A 9,575-nucleotide genomic window follows, 5' to 3' on the forward strand; every position below is an offset into this window, starting at 1 on the left:
CTCATCGATTTCATTGCATTGAATTCACTAGCCAGTTCTCCACTAGATTTCGTGGTAATACTCGAGTATACCAAACATTGTCCCAGGGTCACCAGCCGCTCGACTGAGTCCGCTTCTAGCTCGAGTCGACTGGCAACGAAGGGCAAGGGCCCAATTCAGCCAAAAGGTTTACATTTATGCACAAGTAGCATTCAATTATTGAAAATTCGCTTTTGCTTGGTTTGAGTGCGATAAAGTACACACTTGCCCATCGAAAATTTATTTAACAGTCATTGGAAAGCATTTAATATTCCGGCAATATTCACAACATTTCACATAGTCATCTAAAGCATATACATGCAAGGGACACTCACTTTTTAAAGTAGACCAAAGCTAAAGGTTCCGGGTTGTGCTCATTTCCACCGTTAAACCCTAAAAGTAACCAAGACAAGATGTCATGGTCTGATTATTCAAAACTTAGGTTAATAAGATACTCACTTTAGCCTTAATCATGAGCCATACGCCACTACAAGAAAAAAGGTCATTAGTGACAACATTTCTTTGTGACGACAAAAAGTCGTCACAAAATGAGGTTGTTTAGTCACGACTTTGAAGGTTGTCACAATTGACTCAAAGCAACTGAGTTTTCAGTGACAACTTTTAATTGTCGTCACAAAACTACTTCGCGCCATGGGACTTGGAAGGCGCGAGTTTTGCGATAGTGACGACTTGATAAAAGTTGTCAGTAATTCTACCACTTTCTTTGACAACTTTTCGTTGTTGTCACTGTTTATGTTTATTGACGACCAATTTTTGTCAATAAAACTATAGTGTAGTTAGTGACAACATAAGTATCATCACTAACTTGAACATCTCTAATGCATTTATTTAATTGTGAACCTCAATATTAATTTATTTTTTTTAAATTTGATGATTTATTAACTATGACTTTATTTAATTGTGAGCCTCAATATTAATTTAATTTTTTTTAAAATTTGATGATTTATTAAACTAGTCATAGTTACTTAAATATTAATTTAAGTTATTTACGGACGACTTTTTGTTGTCGTCACTGATCACGAAAAAAAAAGTTATTAGTGACAATATTTTGTAGTGATGACAATAAGTCGTCACAAAAGGAGCTTCTTTAGTCGCGACACCTAAAGTTGTCACAATTGCATCAAAGCAACCAAATGTTTAGTGACGACCCGTTATTTTCGTCACAAACTACACTGCAAGAAATATGGTCATTAGTGACAACATTTTTTAGTGACGACAAAAGTCGTCACAAAACGTGGTTGTTTAGTGACGACAAGGAAAGTTGTCATAATTGCTCAAAGCAACTAAGTCTTCAGTGACGACCTTGAAAAAGTTGTCACTAAAATGATCTCTATAGTGACAACTTCTAATATCGTCACTGTCACTCTACCGATTCGGATTTAGTGACAAGAATTAATTGTCACTGTTTAAAATAATTATTTTTAAGTCACTTTCATTAATTCTACTGTGTCACCCTAACTTTTGCGATTTAGCCCCAAATGTTGTAAAAAATTCCATTAATTCCATTATGATACCTTAACTTTTACAATTTAGCTCCATATGTAGTACACCGATTTCTTTAATTCTATTATTATTCCCTAACTTTTGTAATTTAGCCCCATATGTAATTCACCAATTTCATTAATTCTATTATGGCACTCTAACTTTTGCAATTTAACCCCCATATGTAATACACCAATTTTATTATTTCTATTATGGCACCCTAACTTTTACAATTTAGCCCCTATTTTTTTATTAGGAAATTGCGAATGGTATCTTGATAAACTATGCATAAATATTTTATAATTTTCTCAAACTTAAGTAATAATTTGTTATAAACTCTAAAGATATATCTTTCATTACAATAGTTATAAGGCAGGCAGGTCTTTTTATCAATGGAATAAGAAATTTATGCCAGATTTATCTTTTGTACTACATGCCAAGTAGTATTAGCAAAGGAATAACAAAGTACTACAAAGTAATTAACAAAATAGCCTTCAGAGAGTGTAGTTTATGGGCAAATGAGCATTATCTATTCAAAGTACCAACTTTTTATGGGTATTTTACTTTCAAACATATATTTTATGATAAATTTATAAATGTTTGTAAGTAAAATTCAAAAAGTGTTACAGTGATTTCTTACAAAACGAAAACTGGCAGGTTATCTTTTCAACATAAATTAAATTTTTTTAAAAAAAGAAATGACCCATAAAGTACCAACTCTTTGTGGGTTTCCTCCATTACATGAACAAATATTCTGTTCTTTATGGGCATTTCACTATGAATCATTTAATTTATGTTAAATACATAAATGTTTGTAAGTAAAATTCAAAAAGTGTTGCACTAATATTTTTTTGAAAGGGAAACTGGTAGGTTTTGTATTTAACATAAATTAAATATGTGAAAGCAAAAAAAAAAAAATTACCCATAAATCTATGTCTTGCAAATCTAAACTAGTAAAATAGTTTCAAACAAAATTAAACATTAAAATAAACTGTAATTTATACACATTAAAATATCTGTAATTTATACACATTTTGCAACTACTACTTTGTGTTTTCTCTGTAATGATTTTTTTAACTATTGAGAACTTAAGTTTTGTCTTGCAAATCTATACTAGTACAATAGTTTTAAACAAAATTAAACATTAAAATAAATGTTTGAAAAAGAACAAAAGCACATTTATTACTTGCAGTAATGTAACAAAATTTTCTCAACCATTATCAATATTTTCACAAAACTATTAAAAACTAGCAATTGACAATATTAAAAAGGGATAATTTCAGAAACCTCCCCTGAGGTTTCTGACAATTTCACTGACCTCCCCTGAGGTTTCCACAATTACACTGACCTCCCCTGGCAGAACTTGGGACCCAATTGCTGACATCATATAATGCAAAATTACTATTATACCCAAGACATTTTGTGTTTTGGATAGTATTGGATTGCATTTCTATTTATTTAATGTATGGTTATGAAATTTGTAATGATATTACTCTTGGATTGCAGTTTTGGTTTGCACCTTATTACTGTTAAGGTTTTATAAATGACTGTTTTAGTTCTTGGATTGCACCTTACCTCCAAAATTTGGGAATTTACCCAAATTTTCCATTTTCTAATATTCCTACAAATATGCAAAATTATGCATATCTCTCAAATCTACCCAATATTAATGTTTTGTTAAACTCTAAATAACAAAAATATGAAATATATTATTTAAATATATTTTAGTTACACACAAGTTGGATGGGTAACTAGTGTGTCAGAGAGTTGCCATAATCTCCTTAAACCCGCATGCGGGTTTAAAGAGTATTCGGATATTCTCATATGCACCTATGCAAATCGAACCAACCGGATATCTTATCCGTATCCCATTTTTTTAAATAAAAATCTTATAAATTTGAAAAATAAAATCAAATTTAGATGTATTAGGGTTTTAAAAATATTATATAAGTGATAAAAATTTTATAAATTGTAAAAATAAAATCAAATTTAAATAATTAAATGTTATATTTGCATAAGAAATAATACAATAATCATAATAATGATAATACAATAATATTGATGTAATAAAACTGCCATTAATTTAAATATTTACTTATAATGCCCAAAGAGCCTAATTACCAATTTTTTCTTCTCGCGCTCAAATATAACATTAACCCGCATGCGAGCTAACCTTGAAATAGAAAAAACGCAGAATCCCGCTTGCTGCAATAATGTTCTTTAGTGCTGCAATTATAAGAAATTAGTATAAAATATTAGCAAATTATAAAAGTACATTTTCAATTATATGAAATTAACAAATTTTGCCACCTATGTTGATGAAAATTTTTATTTTTTGCTAAAAAATAAAGAATAATACTATAGCATTAAAAGGCAATTCGTCAGGCAAATATCCTTCAAAAGGCAATGCTACTTTAAACATATTTTTCTACTTTTGCCCACGTCAATTCATCAGGAAAAGTTTTCGTTTTCCCACCATTTTTTTACCACCAATTTTTTTCCTTTTCGCCCAAAAAAGAATTTAGACGGACATTAACTTATAGTAGGTTGCAAAATGGCCTTCACAAAAGCCCCAATCTTCATCATCCTCTTCCTCATCACCCTCCTCCCGATCTCCACCAATTCTCAAGACCCCAGTTCGGATTTGCTCTTGCAGCTCGAATCCCTCCAATCCCAGTCCCCCAAAGGCGGCGTTATCCATCTCACTGATTCCCTCAAACGGATTCTATCCATTCCAACTCATCGTCCCTGTGCTTTCCTCGTCTTCTTCGACGCCCAACAACTCCACTCCAAACCCGAACTCTCCCTCCCTTCTCTCAAATCCGAGTTCTCCCTCGTCTCTAAATCCTTTTTAGCCAACAACCCTCCAACTTCTCACTCAAAACTCTTCTTCTTCGACATCGAATTTCAAGAATTCCAGTCCTTTTTCGCCCTTTTCGGAGTAAATTCTCTGCCCCACACCGATGTCAAGAAAGACTCCGTCCAGATAAATGCATCAGATTTCTCGAGGCTCGCCGAATCCATGGCTGAATTTGTCAAGGCCAAAACGAAGCTGAGCATTGGGCTAATTGATCGCCCCTCTTTGATTTCTAAGAAGCAATTGATGTTTCTCATTGCTGTTATTCTGATTTCGGCTCCATTCTTGGTGAAAAAATGATTTATGGGAACACCCTTTTGCACAATAAGAGTATTTGGATGACCGGAGAGATTTTTGTCTACTTTTTCAGTGTCTCCGGTTCAATGCATAACATAATTAGGAAAATACCCATGTTTTTGGTTGATAGGAATGACCCTGGGAAGTTGGTTTTCTTTTATCAGGGGGTCCGGGATGCAATTGGGAGCTAAAGGGTTCGCGGTTGGGTTCTTGTACACTGTGGTGGGATTGTTGCTGGCTTTTGTTACTCATGTTATTGTCTATGTGAGGAATAGGAATGCTCAGAGGTTGGTGATGTTTATTTCCTCCTGGGCTGTTTAGATGATTTTTGTTGGCATTCTTGTCGCATTTCTGGTTTCTTGATTTTAGTTTGTTCTACCGTGTTAGTTTTTGTTAGTGTTTCAGATAAGGAAAATTGACGTTTTATTTTTGGTGTAAATTAACAATGTACCTTTCATTTTGCTTTTGTGCTCATATTCTGTATTTGCAACTGTTGCTAAAAAAATTGAATCATGTAATTGGCAGTGATTTATGTATCTTTTTGGTGTTGTCTTGGTGAAATGCTTGTAATAAGCATAGCAATCACTTGTTTTCTCGTTTTCTATGGTATCTGTTCTAGATCTTCTTTCACATGTAGATATGGCGTTGAGATAAGTTTCCGACTAAATGAGGAAAGGTGCAATTTTGAATGGTAAACCTGCGGCCAAATTGCAAATCACATGCCAAATTATGAACTAGAGCTATAAGTTGGCATTTGCAGTTGGTAGTGGGTGTTTCTTCAGGAGTTGGAAGAATTTGATTCACAATTCCATAACATTTTAAAAGGCTATACTACGTACTCAGTAATTAGACTAGAGAGGATGATGCTTGAGTGCTAGAGCTTAGTGCAAGAGGATACTGCTATATTATTTGTGATATAAGTAATTCTCAATCAACTTGCACAACGGTGATCTTTATGGTAGTTTTCTAGTTCGAGTAAGAATAAGTACTTTGTAAAATCTGTTTTGCTTGCTTTCCTGGAATTTAAGTTTCATGTCTTACATGGTAGTTTCATGTCTTACATGGTAGTTTGTTCTCCATATAGCATTATTTTATACTATATAATCACAAACTTTTTGCTGGATGTAGGTTGGATTTTCTGTTAACGGAGTAATAATACTAACTTTTATGTGGGTTTTGAAGGCATTCCTTGAGGTAATACCTTTTCTTTTCACATGAATGGTTCCCATTTTTGGTGCCATTCTTGAAGTAAATTTCATTGTGAATGTTTTGCAATGTCCTGCCACTTGCCTAACTTACTAGTTTGATTGGAATACAATATTAAGGGGTGCTGGTTTTCTATGGAATTAATACACCATGACAAACAGCAAAAGTAATTTCAGAGATCTAGAACAAGAAAGTTGTTTTTTGCTTTTAAATGGCAAAGAAACATTCTAGTTATGTTGGTACACATTGCTCCTACTTGACACCTTATATCATGATCGACATTACTTGGTTATCATACTTGAATGCTTATATGATATTTTGACATTTCGTAATGCAATGGATGCATTCATTTGCTAATTATAAATCATTGTCATTTTTTTCCATTTATAGATATAATTGTTGTAGGAAAATTTTCAATTTTCATGGTGATAAAGAGTTATCATTGAATCAGAATTTTTCATTAATAACAATATATAGTTGCACTTAAATGTTCGCTTTTGTTTATATGCTGATTTTAAGTTTAAGGATGGAGTGTAATTACTTGTAAGATTTTTTTTGTTTATTGTACCAGTTGTCACTAGATTTGGTTCAAGAATGGCTAGCAGAGAATGCCAAGGAATCAATATTGGGACAGGACATGAGTATTAGTGGAATAGCAACTTATCAGCCATTTGATGGATTGATGGAGTTGAAAGTGGTAAGTACTTTGACATTACGTCTCATTTCTATCTGTTGTGCAGTTAATACTTGTTGAGTTGCGTAAAAACCTCTGAAGTTTATTGCATTTCCTGCTTCTACTGTGCAAATTTTTCTGAAGCAATTTCTGTTCTGAAGTGCTATTGACTCTATTAAAATTGAAGGAGAAACTTCCCATGCAGCAAGTAATTTGAATGAATGCCTTCTATCTGTTTTATGGTTAATACTTGCTGGGTTGCATAAGAATCTCTAAAGTTTATTGCATTTTCTGCTTCTACTGTGTTAATTTTTCTGAAGCAATATCCATTCTGAAGTGCTATTGACTCTGCTAAAATTGAAGTAGAAACTTCCCATGCGGCAAGTAATTCGATTGAATGGCTGCTTTGATGATGTATATTTAATTCATATGAAGTATCTTTTGGTAAGTGCTTTAGAATGAGTAGAATCTTGGTGAAGAATCTCCACTTGCGATACAAAATTGAGTGTGAAGCTAGTTGATATCCTGATTCTATCTAAACTAAAGACAGAAAAACAAGGGAAAGACATTCGAAATGAACAAACTTGCAATCATGTGTACGGTGCTTGGACTTGCTTTTTATCTTGTTGCTGTATACGCTGATTCACTATTCTTGTAGGCAGTAGTTGGATTCATGTCTCAAGTAATGGACAAATTAGTATCCTTCAAAAGTGCTTGGTAGGTGACAATATTAACTTGTAGTATCAAGCCTCAAAAGTGCTTGGTAGGTGATAAGGCTGCTTTTTCTTGTTTATTAGACCTTATGTATAGTTACATATTTTTAGATATATGAAATCCTATGACATTCAAAGCTTCAAAGACTACTTTTGGTCTAAAACACAATGAAGTTTGCAAAGTTGTTTCTCATAAATGTGGAATCGTTTGTTGCTGTCCTTTGACATCTTAATATTAAAATAAAGAAGTGGAACAATTCTGCCCATATAATCCTTGGCTCTTAATGAATGTTATTAAACTTCCATCCTCTAGTAGACTCTGTTTCCGAACTACCCATATAATGTCTCTTTTTCTACTCTTTGTATAGCCACTATCTAGATGAGACTTAAAACAAATGACTCACTTTATTTTTTGGTGACTCCTTAACTAATTTTCCTTGTTTTAATTTTTCTATCATCTACTAATAACTTTACTATTTTATTGCAGATATATTGCTCATTTTAGAGGTTTGGAAGATTAGCAGTACGGCTTACGTGTCGACTCAAAAACTATGGTTATAGTGCTATCTTAAGTTTAGAAAATGTTTCGGTAGCACGGAAAATGTTTTGGGACTTGGAATTGTTTTTTAGTGTAGCCTTGACTTATATGGCAAAATTTGCTCTATTGAAACTTATCAAACTATTTGTAGTGTGATGTTGCACTTATTTATGACATTTGAATATTTAATATGTTATTATGGCATTTCCTATTGTAACGGGTGTCTACGTTTGTTATTTATTAAACATTGCTGATGTTTTCATTTTTTAGATATTATTGTAGTAGGAAAATCATCAAACTACACATTGCAAGGTGTTGTAAATGAGTAGCATTTCTCAAGCAAGCTGTCTTTATTGACAATTGTTGTTGTCACTGAATCAAAACTATTCATTGATAAGAAATTGTTGTCACAGTTGATAAGGGGTTTATTGACAACAAAGTTGTCACTAATTAATATATACACTGACTATGTTGCTTCATGCATCATTGACAAGAAAGCATGTCGTCACTAAATTTGTAGCTTTTATTGACAACATATCTTGTCATAAAAAAGTTTTTATTCACTGACGACTTTAAAGTCGTCACTGTATACTTTTACCGACGGAGATTCAGTGACGACTCTGTGACAACCGAAATGTTGTCAATAAAAGTCATCAGTGACGACTTTTTGCTTTTTTGTGACGAAAAGTAGTTGTCATTGAAGACCAAAATTCTTGTAGTGCGCCTATCTAAATTCGGCATCTCAAAACATAATACTCAAAGACAAATTTGAAAGCCAATCGAAGAATGGCCAAGTACATTCTAGGGCTATAAAGTACACTTGTTTAATGCCACAAAACCATCCAAAATCACACCAATTAAAGTTTAAAACCTAGAAAGGTTTTCTCAAAGTTTTCCAAGTTCCACTCAATTCATTTGACAAAATTTTTTAGCTTTGGCGACATTCTTTGAAAAAGTACAACTTCAGTTCCGTAGGTCAAAAAATCACAAAACTTACACCGTTAGAAAATAGACTCGATGTACTAATAGACTTTAGACGACATCTTCTTGAAATTCAACTCATTGGTTACTCAAATTTTCAGTTCAAAATCACTTCTGTCTCATGTGCAAAACAGAACAGTCATGATTTTTCAAGAAAATTTGTAAATTTTCTGGTATTTATAGGAGTTGAACCAAACCCTAATTTTTGTACGGTTAAAAGAGCTACGAGTCTAGTTTCAAATGCAACAAACGGAACTCAATTTGGATTTTTCTACACCAAGATATAACAGATTTCCCAAAACTGTTCAAAGTCTCCTGCAGGAAAAAGTTTCAGCAGCACTTCCCCTTACTTTCCCTAATTTCCAGCCATTTTCAAGGCTTCATTCTCATCACAAGACAGCCTCAAATCAAGTTCACAAGGTATAGGATACATAGAGTACTTATTTTAGCCACAAAACTAGTTATAATCAACATATACCTAAGCAGGAAAATTGTCTACCAAGGCTGGAAAATCACCAACAAAGCTAGAAATCCCTCAAGTAATGCAAAAATCGCATGTATAAGCTGAAAAATCTTCATGGCAGGTTTAAAATCCCATAACAAAGCTGGAAATAATGTATCAAAGCTGGAAATAATCAACAAAAGCTGAAAATGGCAACCTACTACACAAAACCGCAAGAATCTTCCCTCAACCTACTACAATCAAGTCATATTTCCAACCAAATGCAAGATTAAAGAGAGAGAGTGGTTCCTTACCAAGAAAACCTGCAATTCCTAAGGAGACTAGCA

General features: G+C 33.1%; 1 long non-coding RNA gene across 1 annotated transcript; it reads left to right on the forward strand.

The window, feature by feature from the left end:
• The first annotated feature begins 4,061 nt into the window (after nucleotides 1-4,061).
• Nucleotides 4,062-8,022, forward strand: LOC140015656 (uncharacterized). The gene is made up of 4 exons (XR_011822288.1): nucleotides 4,062-4,962; nucleotides 5,804-5,869; nucleotides 6,453-6,578; nucleotides 7,755-8,022. It is a non-coding gene; the product is annotated as an uncharacterized lncRNA (long non-coding RNA).
• The last annotated feature ends 1,553 nt before the right edge of the window (nucleotides 8,023-9,575 follow it).

Source organism: Coffea arabica, chromosome 10c, assembly GCF_036785885.1.
Source record: "Coffea arabica cultivar ET-39 chromosome 10c, Coffea Arabica ET-39 HiFi, whole genome shotgun sequence".
Taxonomy (NCBI): Eukaryota; Viridiplantae; Streptophyta; class Magnoliopsida; order Gentianales; family Rubiaceae; genus Coffea; species Coffea arabica.